At 40.8% G+C, this 23,735-nt stretch overlaps 1 protein-coding gene and 1 pseudogene across 2 annotated transcripts in view; both read right to left on the reverse strand.

Moving 5' to 3' along the window:
• The window catches only part of AMN1 (antagonist of mitotic exit network 1 homolog), a 57,989-nt gene that overhangs the window by 32,438 nt on the left and 1,816 nt on the right, over positions 1 to 23,735 (reverse strand). The gene's annotated exons all lie outside the window — the stretch shown is intronic.
• On the reverse strand, positions 2 to 1,181 carry LOC105721363 (stathmin-like; annotated as a pseudogene).

Here is a 23,735-nt window from a genome sequence, read left to right on the forward strand (position 1 = left end):
AACAGTAACACAGAACAAAAAAAGATTGTTTGCAAATAAACATTTGAAAGAATATAGCAACAGCTGATCAGGGTTGAGGCATTGAAACAAAGCAATGATTGCAGAACAAGACAATATAAACAACTCTGGAGCAAGAAACTCAAAAGCAGAGACTTTGCAGTAGTGTGTGTGCTGGTTATTTCCATTGACCTAAAGGCTCTACCTGAAAAAAATATAAACTAGGAGGGTCTTGATAACTTATTACCTGAATAGAAAGAAGTCAGTCACTGCCACCAACAACACTGTGCAATTTTATTAACCATTCAAGTCCAGTAGCATCTGGTAAAATTAGGACGGAATTGGGATTTAAAAATGAACAAATATTCAGTATCTCACAGTTCAAAAGAAGCCACTACATACTCTTTTTCACAAAATGTTTCACAAAGCCAATACAGTACTAGCCATTAACCCAGTATACCAAGTGTACTGAAGTAGTAAAGATGCAACAAGAAAAATAGCTACGTGAGAAAGACCAAGACTTTAGAAAGAGTAAAACTCTTTTAGTTTCTTCCCTTTAGCTCTTAAAACAACATCATATAGTCTGAATCTACCTATCTAGTCTTATGTCAGCTAGAATGTTTGTTAGGAGCAAAAAATAAAATGACACTGGCTATAGTCTGGACATTCAGGAAGAAGAGCAGGGAGAAAGTCAGTTCTCAGAACAAATTAGCTTCAGTCTCATCAGCAGGATCTCTGGATTCTTTGCTCTTCCGCATTTCTTCAATGTGCTTATCTTTCTCTGCAAACACTCCAGTGTGGTAGTCATTTGCGACTTCCTGTTATCTTTATTAGCTTCCATTTTGTGGGTCAGCTTCTCTTCTGTTTTAGTGAAGCTGTTCTTTTTATTTATTTATTTATTTTATTTCTGAAGCACTTCTTTCTCCTGCTTTCAATTTTCAGCAAGCTCCTTCAAGATCTCAGCTTTGCAGGGCTTGTGCCTTTTTTCTGAAGCTTCTAATTTATTCTCAATTTCCTCCAGCGAAATATCTTTCCTCTTTGGAGGGGAACTCTGGGATAGATTATTTTGACTGGGGTCTGAGAATCAGCTCAAAAGCCTGGCCTGAGACACACTTCTTCAGTGTTTTCACCTGGATATCAGAAGAAGCCACGGTGAATAAAAGACAAGAGGCTGGGACGGGCGCAGTGGCTCACGCCTGTAATCCCAGCACTCTGGGAGGCCGAGGTAGGCGGATCACCTGAGGTCAGGAGTTTGAGACCAGCCTGACCAACATGGAGAAACCCCATCTCTACTAAAAATACAAAGTTAGCTGGGCATGGTGGTGCATGCCTGTAATCCCAGCTACTTAGATGGCTGAGGCAGGAGAATTGCCTGCACCCAGGAGGTGGAGATGGTGGTGATCTGAGGTCGTGCCATTGCACTCCAGCTTGAGCAATGACAGCAAAACGCCATCTCAAAAAAAAAAAAAAAAAAAAAGACAAGAGACTGGCAGTGTATTCTACAAAATCCACTGGGATAAGGAAAACCCTGCTCGGTCCGAGCCACCTGACCATACTCCGAGCTGTTTTATTTATTTATAAAATTTAAGAGTAGTATATTAAGTCTCCTAACATGACTAAATTTGACTAAACTACATGACAGGTTTCCTTTTCATAAGACTGTGGTGTTAGTTGCAAATTCATGGTCACATTTTCTTGTGGAATATTCCTTTTATCATTAAGTATGTCTCTATCCGTATTCATGGTTTTTACTTTACGGACTATTCTGTTTGGTTTCAGTATTGCTCCATCATTTTTCCTTGGTTTCTTTTGCTCAACATTATGTTTGTGAAATTCATCTGCATTTTTGCAGGTAGCTATAGAGTCTTCATTTCCATTTTCACTGATGTATCATATTCTGTTTACCAATTTATTCTACAGTGACTATACAGTTAGGTTGCTTGTAACTCTTTTACTATTACAAATAATATGAATATGAATATTCTTAGACATGTCTTTTGGTACACACGTATCTGTTTCTGAGTATGTATGAGCGGGAACTGCTGGCTCATAGAGCAGACATATGTTTAGCTTAATTCCAGTTTTCCAAAGTGGTTGTGCCCAATCACAATCCTACCATTGGTGAATGAGCATTCCTGTGGTCTGTATCCTTGCCAACATTTGGCATTGTTAGTCTTTTAAATTTTAGCCATTTTAGTGAATGTATAATAGCAATGCAATGTGGCTTTAAATTGCAATCTCTGATTAATATGAGTACACATTCATCTTTTTATTGTCTAGTTGGATATCTTCTTTTGTGGAGTATCTACTCAAGGATTTTGCCCTCTTTCATTTTGGGTTATGTTTCTTACTGATATATAGGAATTCATGTTATATTCTGGATATAAACCTTCTGTTTGTTATATCTGTTGCAAATATATTCCCCCATTCTGTGGATTGCCTTTCCACTTTCTTAATCATGTCTTTTGCTGAAGAGTACATTCTAATATAGTCCAAATTATCAGTGTTTTCCTATACGGCAAGTGATTTTTTGTCCTGTTTATAAACTTTCCCTGTCCTAAGTTCATGAAGATATTCTCCTATGTTTTCTTCTAGAAGAATTCATTAAGTTATTGTTTCACTTTTACTTTTTGACTTACAAACCACCAGGAATTGATTTTTTAAAATAATTTTTATTTTACTTTAAGTTCTTGGATATCTACCTAGGTATTAAGCCCCACATGCATTAGCTATTTGTCCCGATGCTATCCCTTTTCTCACTCCCCCCACCACAGGCCTCAGTGTGTGTTGTTCCCTTCCCTGTGTCCATGTGTTCTCATTGTTCAGATCCCACTTATGAGAACATGCTGTGTTTGGTTTTCTGTTCCTCTGTTAGTTTGCTGAGGATGATGTCTTCCAGCTTCATCCATGTCCCTGCAAAGGACATGATTTCATTTCTTTTTATGGCCGCATAGTATTCCATGGGGTATATGTACCACATTTTCTTTATCCAGTCTATCATTGATGGGCATTGGGGTGGGTTCCATGTCTTTGATATTGTGAATAGTGCTGCAATAAACATGTGTATGCAATAAACAAACATTCATTATAATAGAATGATTTATATTCCTTTGGGTATAAACCCAGTAATGGGATTGCTGGATCAAATGGTATTTCTGGATAAACACATTCTTTATGAAGAAAGATTAAAAAAATTATTCTCTAGTATCAAGGTACTTTAAACTTGTTTTAATTCAAGACTCTACCATGGTACCTTCTAATCTGTCTACATACTGTCTAATTTAACTCAAAAGAGGCAGTATCAGAAACTGGGATTTCTTTGTAACTAAGATTTATAGCTATCTTTTTTAAAATTTAAGTTCTGAGATACATATGCAGAATGTTCAGGTTTGTTACATTATATATGTACCATGGTGGTATGCTGCCCCTATCAACCCGTTATCTAGGTTTTAAGCCCTGCATGCATTAGGTATTTGTCCTATGCTCTCCCTCCCCTTGCCCCTTGGTGTGTGATGTTCCCCTCCTGTGTCCATGTGTTCTCATTGTTCAACCTGAATTTGAATGTTGGCCTGTCTTGCTAGTTTAAGGAAGTTCTCCTGGATAATACCCTGAAGTGCATTTTCCAACTTGGTTCCATTCTCTCTGTCACTTTCAGGTACACCAATCAATCACAGGTTTGGTCTTTTCACATAGTCCCATATTTCTTGGAGGCTTTGTTTGTTCCTTTTCATTCTTTTTTCTCTAATCTTGTCTTCACACCTTATTTCAGTAAATTGATCTTCAATCTCTGCTATCCTTTCTTCCGCTTGATAGATTTGGCTATTGATAACTTGTATATGCTTCATGAAGTTCTCATGCTGTGTTTTTCAGCTCCAGCAGGTCATTTATATTCTTCTCTAAACTGGTTATTCTAGTTAGCAGTTCCTGTAACCTTTTACCAAGGTTCTTAGCTTCCTTGCATTGGGTTAGAACATGCTCCTTTAGCTCAGAGGATTTGTTATTACCCACCTTCTAAAGCCTACTTCTGTCAATTTGTCAAACTCATTCTCTGTCCAGTTTTGTGCCCTTGCTAGAGAGGAGTTGTGATCATTTGGAGAAGTGGCATTCTGGTTTTTGGAATTTTCAGCATTTTTGCACTGGTTTTTCCTCACCTTTGTGGATTTATCTATTTTTGATCTTTGAGGCTGATGACCTTTGGATGGGGTTTCTGTGTGGGGGCTCTTTTTGTTGATGTTGATGGTATTATTGCTTTCTCTTTGTTAGTTTTTTTTCTAACAGTCGGGCCCCTCTTCTGCAGGTCTGCTGCAGTTTGCTGGAGGTCCACTCCAGAACCTGTTTGCCTGGGTATCACCAGTTGAGCCTGCAGAAAAGCAAAGACTGCTGCCTGCTCCTTCCTTCCTCAGGAAGCACTGTTCCAGAAGGGCACTGGCCTGATGTCGGCCAGAGCTCTCCTGTATGAGATTTCTGTTAACCCCTTTTGGGAGGTCTCTCCCAGTCAGGAGGCATGAGGGTCAGGGACCCACTTGAGAAGGGAGTCTGTCCTTTAGGAGAGCTTGAGGGCTGTGCTGGGAGAATCCTCCTTGTCAGGATCAGCTGCTCTCTTCAGAGCTGGCAGGCAGGAATGATTAAATCCGCTGAAGCTGTGCCCACAGCCACCCCTTCCCCCAGGTGCTCTGTCCCAGGGAGATGGGAGTTTTATCCATAAGCCCCTAACCGGGGCTGCTGCCTTTCTTTTAGAGATGACCTACCCAGTGAGGAGCAATCTAGAGAGGCAGTCTGCCACAGCCTCTTTGCTGTGCTTTGGTGAGTTCCACCCAGTCTGAACTTCCCAGCCTCCTTGGTACTTTGAGGGGAAAACCGCCTACTCAAGCCTCAGTAATGGTGGACGCACCTCCCCTCACCAAGCTTAGTCATCCCAGGTCAACTTCAGACTGCTGTGCTGGCAGCGAGAATTTCAAGTCAGTGGTTTTTAGCTTGTTGGGCTCCATGGGAGTGGGAGCCACTGAGCATCTCGAGACCACTTGGCTCCCTGGCTTCAGCCCCCTCTCCAGGGGAGTGAATGGTTCTGTCTCACTGGGGCTCCAGGTGCCACTCAGTTGGAAAAGCAGAAATCACATGCCTTCTGCATTGGTCTCGCTGGGAGCTGCAGACTGGAGCTGTTCCTATTCGGCCATCTTGCCAGATCTTCTATAGTTATAGTTCCACATGGCCAGGGAGGCCTCAGAATCATGGCGGGAGGCGTAAGGCACTTCTTCCATGGCAATGGCAAGAGAAAATGAGGAAGCAGGAATTGATTTTTGTGAATGTCAAGAATTACGAAGCGTTTGTGATTGTACCCTACTTACAAGCATACAAGTTAACCTATTGCTATTTCATGAATGCTGGCAGAAAACATGAGATTCCTGGACCAGAGTAAAAGGACTTTATTACTTATGACAAGAGGAGTAGTTGGGGCTTCGTGTTTGTGTTGGTTCTTCCATGCTCTGCAAGTCTCATGGGCATGATGTTGGTGGGCCTAGATAAATGCTTGCTGTCATGAGCTGAATGTTTGTGTACCACTCAAATTCATATGTTGAAATCCTATCTCCAATGTAATAGGGCCTTTAGGGGGTAATTAGGTCATGAGAATGGAGCAATCATGAATGGACTTAATTCCCTTTAAAAAAAGACCCCAGAAAGTTCTTTAGCTCTCTTTCTACCACGTAAAGATACAATGAAAAGTTTCCAGATTGCAACCCAGAAGAGGGCCTTCCCATGAACCCAACCATGCTGGTACCCCTATCTTGAATTTTCAGACTCCAGAACGATAAGAAATAAAATTCTGTTGTTTATATGCCATTGGGACTATGGTACTTTGTTAGAGTAGCCTGAGCTGACTAAGACATTTGCCTATGTAGCGGGTTCAGTTACAAGACAGGAACCCTGTGCTTGGGAAATGTGCTGCTTTTATAGGAATCTGAAGCAAGTCTGCTCTTTGTTCATGGGGAGACGGTACTTCTTCGTTCAAGCTTGCTTGCTACAAGTACGACCTTGAGAAATGGCCAAGGTAGACAGCAATCAGAGTCTTGCATTTTTGTGGGGTTTTGTTTTTCTTTTAACTGATAACCAGAGAGACAGAAGGGCCTTGCATTTTTCTACAAAGCCAGCAGAATGGGCAGATCCATGGAAAATTCCTCTCCCAATAACCCACTCCAGCCTGTTCTTGGCTGAGCTCAAATACTTACATGTAAGTATGACACCTTGCCAGTTACTCTAATTAATTTGACCAACAGAAGCTGAAATCAAATCTGTTCAATCTGTCTCTCAAAGCATTTCATTAAGGCTACATCAACAGTACTCTAAGCAGCAGGTTAAGGCCAACCTGCAATAATGACTTCAATGATTACCCCAGGGTACCAGATCCAGTTAACTGTGAATAAGCATGAGAGAATGGGGGGGAACAAGTAGGTCTTATTTTAGACAGAAGTGGTCAAAGTCCAGCATATGGTCCATCAAAACATGCAAGGGAATTTAGACTATTTCAATGACATTTTTCTTTTTCTTTTTGAGACAGAGTTTCACTTTGTTGCCCAGGCTAGAGTGCGATGGCACGATCTTGGCTCACTGCAACCTCCACCTCCCAGATTCAAGCAATTCTTCTGCCTCAGCCTCCTGAGTAACTGGGACTACAGGCATATGCCACTACACCCAGCTAATTTTTCATATTTTTAGTAGAGACAGGGTTTCACCATATTGGCCAGGCTGGTCTCGAACTCCTGACCTCGTGATCTGCCCACCTAGCCTCCCAAAGTGCTCCCCAAAGTACAGGCATGAGCCACCATGCCCCGCCAACATTTTTCTTTCCTGAGCCTGCTAATTTAAGCAAAAAAAATTCTGTGTTATTTTAATCCATATTCTTCCCTTAAGGATAATTGGTTCTGCTATTGATTTTAATTATTTCCAACATATTTATTTTAAAATACCTTTCAAATTGTTCTATTATCTGTAGTTCCTAAAGTGTAAATTCTATTTGTTACTGAGTCTTTTTCATGTAATTTTTTTCCATGCAAATTTTTTAATTTTTGACTGTTACTAAGCCAATATGCCATGTATTTTTTCTTTAGTTGCTTCTCCTTTTTATGTCATCTTTAAGAAACCACTGTCAGATCTAAAGTTGCATAATCTTTCCTCTGTTTGCACAACTCTGTAGTGTCTCTCTGCATCCATATTTCCTTTTTTTTTTTTTGAGACTGAGTTTCACTCTTGTTACCCAGGCTGGAGTGCAATGGTGCGATCTCGGCTCACCGCAACCTTCGCCTCCTGGGTTCAAGCAATTCTTCTGCGTCAGCCTCCCGAGTAGCTGGGACTACAGGCGCATGCCACCACGCCCAGCTAATTTTTTGTATTTTTAGTAGAGACAGGGTTTCACCATGTTGACCAGGATGGTCTCCATCTCTTGACCTCGTGATCCACCCGCCTCACCCTCCCAAAGTGCTGGGATTATAGGCATGAGCCACCACACCCGGCCCATATGTCCTCTTTTTATAAAGTCAGACTGGATTAGAGCCCACCCTAATGGCCTCATTTTAACTTAATCACATCTTTAAATTACATCTCTGTAAATACAATCATAATCTGAGGTGGGATTTAACATTTCAACATATGAATTTTGAGGGAACACAATTCAGCCCATATCAGATGGCAACAATTTGTAAATTGATCCACAGATTTAACAAAATTCTGTCAGAATCCCAGGGGGCTTTTTGCAGAAATTACAAGCTGAACCTAAAATTCATATGGAAATGCGGTAGTCCTAGAATAAACAGTCAAACACAATCTTGAAAAGAAGAACAATGTTTGAGGACTGATACATCTCTATTTCAAAACTTGCTACAGAGGTACAATAATGAAGACAACGTGGTGCTAGCATAAGAATACACACATATATCAATGGAATAAAATTGAGAATTTAGAAATAAACTCTCACATTTATGATCAATTGGTTTTCAACAAGGATGCCAAATAATTCAGTGGGGAAATAACAGTCTTTGCAACAAATGGTTCTGGAATAACTAGATCTCCACATTCAAAAGAATGAAGCTTGAGCCCCACCTGATTTCATATACAAAATTTAACTCAAAACTCTAAGTGGGCCTAAGTGTAAGAGCTAAAACTATGAAAGTCTTAGTCTATGAGAGTCTTTCATCTACATTATCTAATTTATTGCTATAGAGTTGTTCATAGTATGTCCTATAAGACAATTATCAGTACTTTTTTTTTTTTGAGACGGAGTTTTGCTTTTGTTGCCCAGGCTGCAGTACAATGGTACGATCTCGGCTCACCGCAACCTCTACCTCCCAGGTTCAAGCAGTTCTCCTACCTCAACCTAGTAGCTGGGATTATAGGCATGCACCATCACACCCAGCTAATTTTTTGTATTTTTAGTAGAAACGGAGTTTCTACATGTTAGTCAGGCTGGTCCCGAACTCCCGACCTCAGTTGATCCACCCACCTTGGTCCCCCAAAGTGGTGGGATTACAGATGTGAGCCAGCATGCCCCACCCATCAGTCCTTTTATTTATAAGGTTGCCAGTAATGTTTCCTCTTTCATTACTGATTTGGTAATTTGAGTGCTCTCATTTTCTGGGCAATTTAGCTAAATGCCAATTTTGTTGATCTTTTCAAAGAATCAAGTTTTGGTTTTGTTGATTTCCTTTATTGTTTCTCTGTTCTCTAGTTTACTAGTTTCTGCTCTAATATTTATTATTTCCTTCGTTCTGCTTGCTTTGGGTTTAGTTTGCTCTTCTTTTTCTATTTTCTTGAGGTCAAAGAATAGCTTATATATTTCAGATTCTTCTTCTCTTCTTCTTCCCTCTTCCTCTTCCTTCTTCTTCTTCCTCTTCCTCTTATTCCTCATCCTCTTCTTCCTCTGTTTTCCTTATCATCCTCTTCCTCCTTCTCCTTCTGAGACAGCATCTCTCTCTGACACCCAGGCTGGAGTGCAGTGGTGCATTAATCACAGCTCACTATAACCTCAGACTCCTGGGCTCAAGTGATCCTTCCACTTCAGCTTCCCAAGTAGCTGGGACTACAGGTGTGCACCACCACACCTGGATCATCTTAAAAAAATTTCTTCTAGAGACAGGGTCTCACTATGTTGCCCAGGTTGGTCTTGAACTCCTGGGCTCAAGCAATTCTCCTGCTTCAGCTTCCCCAAGTGTTGGGGTTACAGGTATGAAACACTGTACCTGGCCCTTATTTTTTAATATAAGCATTTACCATCTACAAATTTCCCTCTAGTGCTAATTTATTTATTTTTATTTATCTATTTTTTTTTATAAAGATAGCTGGGTTTCACCATGTTGGTCAGGCTGGTCTTGAACTCCCGACCTCAGGTGATCCACCCACCTTGGCCTCCAAAGTGCTTGGATAACAGGTGTGAGCCACCATGCCCGGCCTAGTACTAATTTAACTACACACATCTGATAAGTTTTAGTATGTTGTTCTTCATTTTCATTCATCTCAAAAGCATTTTATAGTATCCCTTGTGCTTTATTCCTTATCCTCTGGTTATTAAAGAGCATATTATTTAATTACCACATATTTGTGAGTCTTTCAAATTTCTTTGCTATTGATACCTAATTTAGTTCTATTGTGATCTGAAAACATACACTGTATGCTTACCATCATTTTTAACTTACTGAGTCCTGTTCTATGGTATAACAGAGAACATATATTCTACTGATATTGGGTGGACCATCCTAGAGATCTCTGTTTGGATTAGTTTTTAGTAATACTCAAGTATTATAATTCTTTATAGGCCTTTTGTCTGGTTGTTCTATCCATTATGGAAAGTGAGGTGTCAAAGTCTTCACATTATTGCTGAATTGTCTATTTCTCTCTTCATTTCTGTCAGGTTTTGCTTCATGGATTTTGGTGCTCTGTTGTTAGGTAAATGTATGTTCATAATTGTTACATCTTCCTGATGGATTAATCCTTTTATCACTTAAAAATCTCTTTTGGCCAGGCACAGTGGCTCACACCTGTAATCCCAGTATTTTGGGAGGCTGAGGTGGGTGGATTACCTGAGCTCAGAAGTTAGAGACCAACCTGGGCAACATGGCGAAACCCCATCTCTACCAAAAATACAAAAAATTAGCTGGGTGTAGTGGCATGTGTCTGTGGTCCCAGATACTTGGGAGAGGCTGACCTGGGAGGATTGCTTAAGCCTGGGAGGTAGAGGGTGCAGTGAACCTAGATGGCACCACTGCACTCCAACCTGGGTGACAGAGTGAGATGCCATCTTAAAAAAAAAAAAAAAAAAACCCTCTTTTTATATCTACGAATCTTGTTTTGTTTGAATATATAGTTTGTCTGATATTGGTATATTCACTCCAGTTTTGTTACAGTTGCTGTTTGCATAAAATATCCTTTTCCATCCTTTTACTTTCCACCTATATGTACCTTAGAATCTAAAGTGGGTCTCCTACCAGTCTGGCCAACATGGTGAAACCTGTCTCTACTAAAAATACAAAAATTAGCCAGATGTAGTGGTGCAGTCCTATAATCCCAGCTACTCAGGGGGCTGAGGCATGACAATCACTTGAACTCAGGAGGTGGAGGTTGCAGTGAGTAGATATCGTGCCACTGAACCCCAGCCTGAATGACAGAGTAATACCCTGTCTAAAAAAAAAAAAAAAAAAAAAGTGTGTCTCCTGTACTCAGCACATGGCTGGATCTTGTTCTTTTTTTCTTTTTGGACAGGGTTCTCACTCTGTCGCCCATGCTGGAGTGTAATGGCGTGATCTCCGCTTACTGCAACAGCTGACTTGCAGCTTCAAGCAATTCTCCATGTAACTGGCCATGCCTGGCTAATTTTTGTACTTTTAGTAGAGACAGGGTTTCACCATGTTGTCAGACTGGTCTCAAACTCTTGACCTCAGGTGATCTACCTGCTTTTGCCTCCCAAAATGCTGGGATTACAGGCATGAGCCACTGCACTCAGACTGGATCTTGTACTTTTTTTTTTTTTTTTTTCCTTAAAAATCCTACCTCTCAACACTGTTGGATCTTGTTCTTTTTATCCAGACTGACAGTCTCTGCCTTTCAATTAGATTGTTTAATTCATTCACATTTAATGTTGTTAGTGTTACCAATAGATTTACATGTTGTTTTATTTTTTGTTTGTTCCATATCTTTTTGTTCTTCTATTTTTTCTTTACTGCTTTTCTTACATTAAGTGATTTTTTTCTAATATCTTATTTAATTCTCTTAATAGTTTCACTACATATTTATTTCCTTAGTGGTTGCTCTAGGAGTTATCATATACATCTTATCACAATCAACTTCAGATTTATCCTAGCTTCATTCAAGGGAAATACAGAAATGTTACTTCAATACAGTTCTATTCCATCCTCTTTTGTGTGTGTGTGTGCTATGATTAATAAACATACCACATTTTTTGCATTCTCATGTTACAAACTCAGCCAATATAGTGGTGTAACTATTACTTTATATAGTTTTATCTCTTTTAAAGAAGCTAGGCCAAGTGCAGTGGCTCACACCTATAATCCCAGCACTTTGGAGGCCAAGGTGGGAATATCTCTTGAGTCCAGGAGTTTGAGACCAACCTGTAACAAGCAAATTGTAATTCCCAATGTTGGAGGAGGGGCCTGGGAGGAGGTGATTGGATCATGAGGGTAGACATCCCCCTTATTGTTCTTGTGATAGTGAGTCAGTTCTCACAAGATCTGCTGGTTTAAAAGTATGTAGCACCTCCCACTTCGGTCTTTTCCTCCTGTTCCAGCCATATATGACGGGCCTGCTTCCTGAGGCCTCCCTAGCCATGTTTCCTGTACAGCCTATGGAAATGTGAGCCAATTAATCCTCTTTTCTTTATAAATTACCCTGTCTCAGGTAGTTCTTTATAGTAATGACATAATGAACTAATACAGTGAGTTATCGTATTCTTGATTGAGGTTTTACTTTCAGTGATTTTTTTTTTTTTGAGACAGAGTCTTGCTCTGTGGCCCAGGCTGGAGTGCAGTCAATCTCAGCTCACCGCAACCTCTGCCTCCTGGGTTCAAGTGATTATTGTGCCTCAGCCTCCCAAGTAGCTGGGATCATAGGCCAGTGCCACCAACCCTGGTTAATATTTGTATTTTTAGTAGAGATGAGGTTTCACCATGTTGGCCAGGCTGGTTTCAAACTCCTGGCCTCAGGTGACCCGCCATCCTCGGCTTCCCAAAGTGCTGGGATTACAGGCGTGAGCCACCGTGTTCGGCCACTTCCAGCAATTTGAATATGTCATCCCACTACCTTCTGACTGCCATTATTTCTGATAAAAATTCCACTATTAATCTTACCAGGGTTACCTTACACATTTCTCTTGCTGCTTTCAAGATTTTCTCTTTATCTTTGGCTTCAGGATTTTTACTATAGTTCTCTGTGTGAATCACTTTGCATTTATACTACTTGAAATTAATCAGTCTTCTTTGATGTGTAGGTTAATGTTTCTCATTAAATTCGGAAAGTTTCTTAGCAATTATTTCTTCAATTTTTTTTTTTTCAGACAGTCTTGCTCTCTCACCCAGCTGGAGTGCAATGGTGCAATGTCGGCTCACTGCAACCTCTGCCTCCCAGATTCAAGCAATTCTCCTGCCTCAGCCTCCCGAGTAGCTGGGATTAAAGATGCCTGCCACCACGCCTTGCTAATTTTTTTGTATTTTTAGTAGAGACAGAGTTTTTCCATGTTGGCCAGGTTGGTCTTGAACTCCTGACCTCGGGTGATCCACTGGCCTCGGCCTCCCAAAGTGCTGGGATTACAGGCACGAGCCACTGTGTCCAGCCTCTTCAAATATTTTTTCTGCTTCTTTCTATCTCTTGTTCTGCTATTCCCATTATACATACGTTAACATGTTTAACAGTGTCCCATGATCCTCTGAGTTTCTGTTCAGCTTTCTTCATCCTATTTTCTCTTTGTTCTTTAAATTGCATATCCTCTATCAATTTATCTTCAAGTTCATTAATTCTTTCTCCTGCCAGTTCAAATCTACTGTTGAATCCCTCTAGTGATTTTTTAAAATTTCAGTTATTTTACTTTTCAATTCTAGAAATTTCATTTGCTTCTCTTTCTTTCTTTTTTTTTTTTTAAGACAGAGTTTTGCTCTTGTTGCCCAGGCTGGAGTGCAATGGCACGATCTTGGGTCACTGCAATCCCCACCTCCTGGGTTCAAACGATTCTCCTGCCTTAGCCTCCCAAGTAGCTGGGATTACAGGCATGTGCCACCACGCCTGGCTAATTTTGTATTTTTAGTAGGGTTTCTCCATGTTGGTCAGGCTGGTCTTGAACTCCCGACCTCAGGTGATCCACCCACCTCAGCCTCCCACAGTACTGGGATTACAGGTATGAGCCACCACAACCAGCCTGCTTCTCTTCCTTTATAAATAATTTCTCTTTATTGGTATCATCTATTTGATGAAACACTGTCAACATACACTGCTTTACTTTTTTCTTTAAAAAATTGAGATGAAAGTCAGATAATATGAAATTAATCATTTTACAGTGTGCACTTCAGTGGGATTCTGTACATTTACAATGTTGTGCAACCACCACCTGTATCTAGTTCCAAAACGTTTTCACCAGCCCAAGAGAAAACTTATCCCTATTAAGAAGTCAGTCCCAGCTGGGTGCAGTGGCTTGCACCTGTAATCCCAGTACTTTGGGAGGCCAAGGTAGGCAGATCACCTGAGGTCAGGAGTTCGAGACCAGCCTGATCAAACTGGTGAAAGCTTGTCTCTACTAAAAATACAAAATTAGCCAGGTGTGATGGCGAGCACCTGTAATCCCAGCTACTCGGAAAGCTGAGGCAGGAGAATCACTTGAAACAGAGAGGCAGAGGTTGCAGTGAGCTGAGATCACGCCACTGCACTCTGGCCTGGGCAACAAGAGTGAGACTCTGTCTCCCATCCAAAAAAAAAAAAAAAAAATGAAGTCAGTCCCCATTCCTCCTTTTTCTCACAAATACCAATTATGGGTTGTAATACCTCAGAACTACTAATTTGCTTCCTGTCACTATTGATTTATCTGGATTTATACAATATGCAGCCTCTGTGTCTGGCTTTCTCCAATTAATGTCATGTTTTCAAGGCTCATGCACATTGTACAGTATTTCATTCCTTTTTACAGCAGAGTAACATTCAACTATGGAAATAAAACACATTTTGTTTATTGATTCATCGACTGATGGACATCTGTGTGGGTTTTCTCACCTTTTGGCTAATGTGAAGAATGCTATGAACATTCATGTATAAGTATTTGAGTACCCAGTTTCAATTCGATTGAGTATATACTTAGCAGTAGAATTGTAGTAATTTTGTGTTTAACTTTTTGAGGAACCATCAAACTAATTTCCCCATTACATCTTTTAAGCATGTCTTCCTTTAGTTCTTTGAACACCTTTAAATGGCTTCTTTGCTGAGTCTAGTATCTGGGGCCTCTCAAAGGCAGTTTCTGTTGCCTGCTTTTCCTCCATGCTTGGGTAACATATTTTCTTTCTTTGCTTGTCTTATAATTTTTTGTTGAAAATGAAACAGTTTAGATACTATAGTGTAGCACCTGTGGACACTGATCTCTGGGACATGTTGTTACTTGTTTATTTGTTTAGTGACTTGGCCTGATTATTTTAGTGAAGTCTATTTCCCTCACTGAATGCAACCTCTGATTTTGCTCCTCAGTCACTCTGTCACTGTCATGCTGCAATGACACTGGTTTTAGTAGAACTCTTTTTTTTACTCTTTCTCTAATTACTCTTGTTAACTTTCTGTTGGTACCACATCCAGGGGCCAGCTTCCACTCATTGGTGATTGATTGCGCTACTATTTTTGACAATGTGTGGGATAGAAATTGCTCCACAATCATATTCAATTCACTTGTACTCCTCTGCAGGGGTAGTTTTTGAGGGGAGTGTTTGAGTTTTTTTCCTGCCCCCGAGCAGGCTCTTAGATGTTTCCTTCCCTGGTTCTCTCTGGTAAACCAGCTGACCTATGGCATAGGTTTCAAATGAAGCTACCAGTTTCTCTTTAACTGCTTAAATGCCAAAATCTGCACTGTCTTTGAGAGTGCCCTTAGGCTTGAATTTCCCCATACTATACTTCAAATAGGGTCAGTATCTTAGGGAGAGCTTTGGGACTTTTTGCTTCGTGGCCTGCCACTCCCCCGGAAAAATCTCTGAGTTACAGTATCAGAGCTGAGAACAAGGACAATGATGTACCTTTTTTTGAGTGACACTGTACTTTAGGAGCAGGGTGCTGGGCAGTAGCCTCTGGCCTTCTTGAATTGCTGCTTCTGGAACAGAATTTTTGCTCCACAAATGAGCTGTGATGAGGGAGATTGGGACCCAGTATTCCCATCATGCCATGCTTAGATAAAACTTCTGCCCTATGAGTGGAGGTGGCATAAAAGCAATAATCCTCCAACCTCTTGGCCATACTCACTCAGAATTTAGTGTCTGCATTAGCATCTGGGATAGGGAGAGAAGAGAAATGCTGGCAGCCTTCCCCTCTCAAGATTATGAAGCCACTGACAGAAAGCTGGAGGGAGGGGTAGCCTCATGATCTTGGCCAGCCTCCCTGGAATGGAGCTTCCAGTTAAGCTGAACTGGGGGCAGGCAGTGGAGGGAGGGAGCAGATTGTCATTCAAATGCTACAGACTTTTATTGTTCCTATAAAGTTGTAATAGATTTAATAAATGTTTCTTCTTTTCTATATATCCTAAGGAGAATTTCCAAAGACTTTAAATGGTTGTTTTGCTTTATATTTTCAAAGGTTATGCTTATTTCACTGGGAGGAGGTCTATGGGGGTGCCTCACACTGCCATCCAATAAACCTTTTTAAACTATCATCAATCTTTTCATCCATTTACAAACAACTGACCAAGCATGGTGGCTCACACCTGTAATCCCAACACTTTGGGAGGCTGAGGCAGGCAGATCATCTGAGGTCAGGAGTTCAAGACCCACCTGGGTGAAACCACATCTCTACTAAAAATATAAAATATTAGCCGGGCGTGGTGGCAGGCACCTGTAATTCCAGCTACTCAGGAGGAAAATCACTTGAACCCAGGAGGAGGAGGTTGCAGTGAGCTGAGATTGTGCCATTGCACTCCAGCCTGGGTGACAGAGAGAGACTCTGTCTCAAAAAACAAACAAACAAATAAACAAAAAAAATCTGGGGCTGGATGTGGTGGCTCACACCTATAATCCCAGCACTGTGAGAGGCCAAGGTGGAAAGATCACTTGTACCCAGCAGTTCAAGACCCACCTGGGCAATAAAGTAAGACTCTGTCTCTATAAAAAAAAAAATTATGTATAAAAAGTTGTCCTACCCTAGTAGTCCTAGCTACTCAAGAGGCTGAGGGTAGAGGATCACTTGAGCCTGGAAGTTCTAGGCTGCTATTAGCTGTGATTATATCACTACACTCTAGCCTGGTCAACAGATCCTATCTCAAAACCAGCAAACATCTTGATCCCATTAATAAGAAATGCCATGACTCCTCTTCTTTCAAATATATACTGTCTCTTTTCAAATGAATTGGTCATTTTAAGTGTGCTTACTTTTGAGTACCAGGTCTTTCCATCCTAATGGGTTCCAAAACAATTTTGGGGGTGGAGGTGGGTATGGAGTTAATATTCATGTATTTAAAAAAATATAAAATTGTTGAAATGTATTAAAAATTGAGGTGAGGTAGTTTCCCAACCCATGGCTGGTGGCCACTCCCTTTGTGTCTTTCTGGGTATGCCAAGAATGTAAGGCCCTAACTGCTCTTTATTTGGGCCATTTTTAAGAAGGTTGCGTTTGCAGTGAGCAATTTTGAGAGATGGAGTATTGTTTCCCCTCAAGAGGGCAAGTTTGCTTACTACTTGCCATAAAACAGTACATTTCCCAAGTGCACTACTTCTGTCCTATAACATACACACAGCATGTGTAGACATCCATCCATCTATCCTCTATGTTGCCCTGTAAAATGTGGGGTAAAGGAGAACTGAAGCAATCATGCTAATGCTCATGTTGCTTGTGCTATGAGCTATGAGTAACAAAGTCCTTTGTCTTTAACCCAGGAATCTTGTGTCTTCTTTCAAAATTCATGAAACAAAGTAACTGTCTAGGACAGGTGTGGTGGTTCACACCTGTAATCCCAGCACTTTGGGAGGCCAAGGTGAGTGGAGTACCTGAAGTCAGGAGTTCAAGATAAGCCTGGCCAACAAGGTGAAATCCCATCTCTACTAAAAATACAAAAATATTAGCCGGGTTTGGTGCCGGGTGCCTGTAATCCCAGCTACTCAGGAGGTTGAGGCAGGAGAATTGCTTGAACCCAGGAGGCAGAGGTTGCAGTGATCCGAGATCACACCACAGCACTACAGCCTGGGCAACAGAGTGAGACTCCGTCTCAAAAAGAACAAAAAACAAAAACAAAAAAACAAGTAACTGTCTAACCTCTTAGCATATATGTAATGTAAAATCAAATCAAATCCTAGTTTGGCAATAAAAATTAAACGCTGACAGAGACATGGCGTTACGGAAAAGGAAGGACAAAGATCTTGTGGACCAGGTTTCGGGGTATGAGAAGATTCCCTAAGATCTGGTAGTGAATGCTCTCACTCAGGTGGTGGGTGAAGGAATAAGGGTCCCCCACTGACCTACCTGTTCATGAGGCTGAATGATTAGAAGTAGAATTGAAATAAGCCACCTGAGTGGTGTTTTGATTGTTATTCACTGTCCTCCATTGGAGAGGAGGAAGGAATGTTATTATGACAATTGAGTATCAAGCCCTGTGGCTCCAGTTAAGAGGCAATATGACTGTGGTTTGCCAAGCAATTAATTCCTACTGCTGAAATAAGTGGTATCAATAATGAGGACCCTTCGATTTGGTAGACTAAAAATGTTAAAAGTTTATTTGGTTGAGCCACAGGTAAGCAGTCTCTCAAAGCAAAAGTAAATGTGGAGTCTTACCTAACAGTGCAAAGCCAGCTGCTTATATATCTGGCTCCCGCCACAGTCTGATTTGATTGGTGAGGATGATGGGGTGCTGGGCATACAAGTGGCCAAAATTATGAAGGACTGTGGAGTAAAATGTAGTGGTTTCCACTGGGGAACAAAGAAAAGGACCTCTGGGCCTGGATGCTCAGTGGGAGGTACCCAGGGGAGGAACCTGGGTATCTGATGCTCAGGCATCAATACTGGGGTGGCATCAATATAGGAGTAGGCAACAAGGGAGAAATATCATCCTCACCACCCTCAGCATTCCCTGTGAGCCAGCCTCCCTGCCACTTTGCATTCCCCACACTTCCAGCTGGTGAACAGCAGTCTCCTGTCGGCTGTTGCTATAATTCATAACTTGGGCACACATTAAGCTCCTTGGTCTTTGATCCCTTAGGGGAAAAAGGCAACCAAATGCAACTGATGGAGTCTGGGTAAAGTCCTCAGTGGGGAAGAGAGGCTAAAGTGACACTGTAGGTGGAGCCTACAAAGTTTGCCAACATCTGTCTTAGTCAACAAACAACAGTCCTTGGTCAAGGCATATTATATTTTTACTGACTCTTGGACTGTTGACAATGTCACCTGGTCTGCCACCTGGAAGAATACAAACTAGTGGATTACAGACACTCCTCTTTAGGACTGTGAACTGTGAAAACAAATCACAGCTGACAATCAGACAGATGTCTGGGGTAATGGCTCATTCTCTAATGGAATGGACTGCAATGATGCTGCTAATCAAGTATGTACCACCCAGACTGCTGCCACTGCTGCCAGGATCAGCAGCCTGCACACAGCAACAACACACTGCACATAGCAACATCTGCCATCATGGCCTGGCAACAAAGTAAAGATTACATGTGACTACCATTGCATGCTGGTCTTGTGCTTCCTTTCAAAAGTCAGTCTGTTTTGACTCATAATGAAATCAACTGTATTGCATAGGGTGTGGTCCCTGTTTTGACTCATAATGAAATCGACTGTATTGCATAGGGTGTGGTCCCTCTTTTGACAAGTTGACTATATCAGGCCTTTCTCTCTCTCTCTCTCTCTCTCTTACACACACACACACACACACACACACACACACACACACACACAGAGTCTCTCTCTCTCTCTCTCTCCACCCCACCCCCCCAACCCCTGGGGCTATTGTTAACATGTTACAGTTGTTGACTTTTTTTGGGTTATGGTTTCATTGTTTCAGTTCAGTCAACCATGTTTTTGTTTTTCCAGACCACTAGGTAAAATGGACTTTTAAAAAATCCACTGAAAGACATTTCTGACTCTAACTTCTTCACACTCTCCTGGTCCATGAGTCTCATTTCTTGTTTCTTAGTAAGGTATTTTGGTCACCAAAAAATGTATGCTGAAAGGGTTCATAGTCTCCTGGCTACCTCCTAAATAATGATCAGCATGAAAAGGAGAGGGTTCACTAGACTTAGTCTGAAATTCTGGGATTCTACTCTGACAACGCCTGGGCATGATGCAGCTTTCTTTCTCCAAACAGCGACTCCAAACCAGGCTGGTTGGTAAAAGGGAACTTAGGAAATTCAAACTTAATTCTGGTTTAGCCACCTGGATTCTCTTGTTGGACTGAAACCTAGATCAGGGGTCAGCAAACTATAACCTGTGGGACAAACCTGGTCAGCTGCTGGTTTTCAGAAATCAAGTTTTACTGGAACACAGCCTTTGACACACACACACACACACACACACACACACCCCACCCCTGGGGGCTACTGTTAATGTATTACAGTTGTTGACATTTTTTCAGGTTTCATTGTTGAAAAATTTTTATATTTCATTGTTCCAGTCTGATCAACCAACTCCAACCACACTGATCAAAGTGTGTTATGCTTTTGGCTTTCCAGATCACTTTCACTCTGACAATAATGTCTTTTACTGCAAAGGTTGCTCAACATGAGCCAATAGTCAAGGTAGTCAACGTATATTTCACACCCCTTATCATGGTCAGGCTGCTGCCATTTCTTTCTGTGTTGTCTGTGGCTGCTTGTGTTCTACAATGGCAGAGCTGAGTAACTGTGTCAGAGGATGTGTAGCCCACAAAGCTGAAAATATTACTATCCAGCCCTTCACAGAAAGTTTACAAACTCCTGCCCTACATAACGAAGATAACTACCACTTGGTTGAGGACACTGCTCACCAAGTACCCCTATAGTGACCCACGCCAGTCAAGGTGGGAAACAAGGTAAGTCTGTACAAACTTTGTAAAAATGCCCTTGTTCCTCTTGCACATGACCTCTGTGAAGAGGGGATAATTAGAGAAAAGTAAAGCATTTGAAGTGACTGATAATCACTCCTGTTATATAGCAGACCCCCCTTATCCATGGGAAATACGTACTAAGACTCCCAGTGGGTGCCTGAAATCATGGATAGTACTGAATCCTAAATCCCATATATACCCTGCATTTACCATGCATACATACCTATAGTAAAGTTTAATTTATAAATTAGGCACAGTAAGAGATGAACAACAACAATAATAAAATGGAAGAGTTACAACAATATCTACAGGGATTGGGTGGAAAAATAAAAAATATATGTAACAATACACCAGCATTACTACTCTTGTGCTCTGGTGCAATTATTAAGTAATATCAGGATTTTGTGAACACAAGAGCCCTACGACAATAGCTCTGATAACCGAGAAAGCTACTTAACAGACAGCATGGACATGCTGAACGAAGGCAGAATTCATGTCCTGGGCAGACAGGGCAGGATGGCATGAGATTTCATCATGCTACTCAGAATGGTGGACAATTTAAAATGTATGAATTGTTTCTTTCTAGAATTTTCCATTGAACATATATTTTTTTACCATGGTTGAATGCACGTACCTGAAACTGCCAAAACAAAATGGCAGATAAGGAGAGACTACCTTACTTTGCTTCATGCGGATTTCAGGTATATTTCAATATGTTATCTTTTTCCCACAACATGGCTCTCTGCCCCTCACCGCCACCCTCTTCTTTCAGTCTTTTTCATCTTAGCCCTTTAGTATTCTCTTCTCTGAGCTCAGTAGTACAGGCTGTACCATGTGTTTCCCAAAGTAAATGGTTTCCTCTTTCTGCTCCAGTTCCCTCCAGCTGCAATTAGCAGGGAGTTGGGACAGAAACAAATCAAATAGTTCTTAAAATTCTGGGAAGATTATTCAGTGGCCACAAAGCCCATTCAGAAAGCCTGCTGGTCAAGCAAAGTTATTAAATTTGTCAAATCATGTATTAAATTTACTATGGCAAGGGAGATCACCTTGACAGGGTTTGGTAATGTTTCAATAAGGGAAAGTTAGGCAAGAGTATACATAAAGTTCTGGGATATAAACTCCACCAGTTTAAGTGGGTATTTCTCCTTCCAAGGTGGAGAAGGGGTAAGGATTAGGCAAAGTTTGTGACTTAGTAGTTTAAAACTGATGGATACAAGAAATAAGCCCTGATGAGCAATCTGTCCAGATAAACATGTTTGCCCTAAAAATAAAAATGTTTGTCCTGATAGCTGTTTATTTAGATAAACTGATTTGCAAAAATTACCTAGAGCAAAAAATTATGTTGACATAAGTGGTGTTGATTCTCAGGCCCAACAGTTTGCATGGACAGTCTCATTTCTCAAAATAAGTCAGCTAAAATTTAAAATCTTTAAAAGCTGTAAAACAATCAAGGAGACGGGTAGATATCCCATCCAATATTAGTTGCTCTATGTTTTATAGTTAAAAGAAACAACCTATTAGTATTTGGCCAATTCATTATATGGTGAATTGATCTAACAAAGAAAAGAGTTTGGCAACATGGATTGCTTCTAATGTAAGTGTTACATTAAATTTTGTCCTTGACTTTCTGTTTTTCTCTCTATAGCCACTCCTTTAAACTAAACCACAACTTCCTAACATCTACAAAGTTTTACACCTAATCTTAGTTTCAATCCTTGATCTTTCATTTTATTTATTTATTTATTTAGAGATGGAGTCTCACTCTGTCACCCAGGCTGGAGTGCAGTAGCTCCATCTTGGCTCACTGCAGCCTCTGCCTCCCTGGTTCAAGCAATTCTCCTGCCTCAACCTCCCAAGTAGCTGGGAATACAGGCGTGCACCACCACACCTGGCTAATTTTTTGTGTATTTTTGGTAGAGACAGGGTTTCATCATGTTGGCCAGGCTGGTCTCAAACTCTTGACCTCAACTGATTCGCCTGCCTCGGTCTCACAAAGTACTGGGATTACAGGCATGAGCCGCTGTGCCTGGCCTAATCCTTGATCTCTCTTTCAGATTCAAAATTATATTCTAACTGTCTGCTTGACATTTCTACTGGATATTCTGATTCATTTTCCCCGTAAGACATTTCTTCCACCATCATAGTCTAATCATCATTCTACCTGTCAACAAAGCTAAAAACTAAAAGAGTAACTTCTAATTCTTCTCTTTCCTTGGTCTCTCTATTCAAAACTATTCATATCCTAGATCCAAAGGATTCTCTAAGGCAGTGTTAATCAAAGTGCTGGTCAGTGAGGAGATAAGGAGTTTATGGAAAAACATAAACCAAGCACTATTTCCCTCATGGAGAAAGCCTCATCAGCTGGATGAAATGGTGCACTTAGTGACACAGTTAATTACTAGTCTGGCTCAAGCTTCTTACTCTGTTACAAACTAGAAATAGCTTGCTGACCAACTGCCAGCCTCAGACCGTACCTTGTCCCAAAAGGGTACAAAATTTGGTTCTAAGGGCAAATATGGACCTTTACATAGGACCACAGCTCTATTCCAGCTCCATGCCACCCTAGCATGACACTGAAGATCATGTGGTCATCCCTTTGCCTTGCCTGCAAGTTGTGAAAAATTTTTCTTAACATTGTTAGTCTGTTTCTTCTTTTTTCACTGAGCACTGTTTTAAAGTTCCATCCATGTGAATCTACCCTTTGCTTTCTTTCATTTTTTAATTTATTTAATTTTTATTTATTTATTTTTGAGACCAAGTTGTGAGACTGGCTGTTTTATTTTTGGTAGAGACATGGTTTTGCCATGTTGCCTAGGCTAGTCTCGAACTCCCAGCCTCAAGCAATCCACCGTCCTGAGCCTCCCAAAGTGTTGTGATTACAGATGTGAGCCACCATGCCTGGCCTACCCTTTGCTTTTCTAACAGCTGCATAATATTCCATGGTACCTCGCCTCTTCCCGCTCCTTGCCACCAGAAACAATTCTGTAAAGAACATCTTCACATGTCTCCTGGTTTAGGCTTTCCACCCCTTAAGATTTTCTAACACTTAGGAAGTGTCTCCCTGTTTCCAACTTCTGCCTAATTCAAATCTCACTTTGATAGCTAAAACCTTTGATAGCTAGCTCCCCATGACTAAAAGAGGAAATGCTCTTACTTCATCCTGGTCCCTAAGATTCTACTCCCAATTATTTGGCTTTATGTCTCACTACTATGCTATTCATATTGTATCTTCCATTCACATTGGAGTGCTACTTTTTGGTCTTATCTCATTTTTCTAACTTTCCTGCCTGTCAAAACTTTACTCTTTTTATTTCACTCTCTCGGATGCATTTCCTCTCATTTGCAACTGTCAGATACTATCAATCTTCAAAAATAACCCCCTTTACAAAGCTTTCTCCTATTCTTTTCCTCATTAGAAATTTCAAAGTTTGTTACTCTCTCATTTATGATATTATTCTATATATATTATAGTTATTTATTTATTTATTATTTTTTTGAG

The sequence above is a fragment of the Aotus nancymaae genome, unplaced genomic scaffold (assembly GCF_030222135.1).
Source record: "Aotus nancymaae isolate 86718 unplaced genomic scaffold, 86718_ANA_hifiasm-v0.15.2.pri h1tg000016l, whole genome shotgun sequence".
Taxonomy (NCBI): domain Eukaryota; kingdom Metazoa; phylum Chordata; class Mammalia; order Primates; family Aotidae; genus Aotus; species Aotus nancymaae.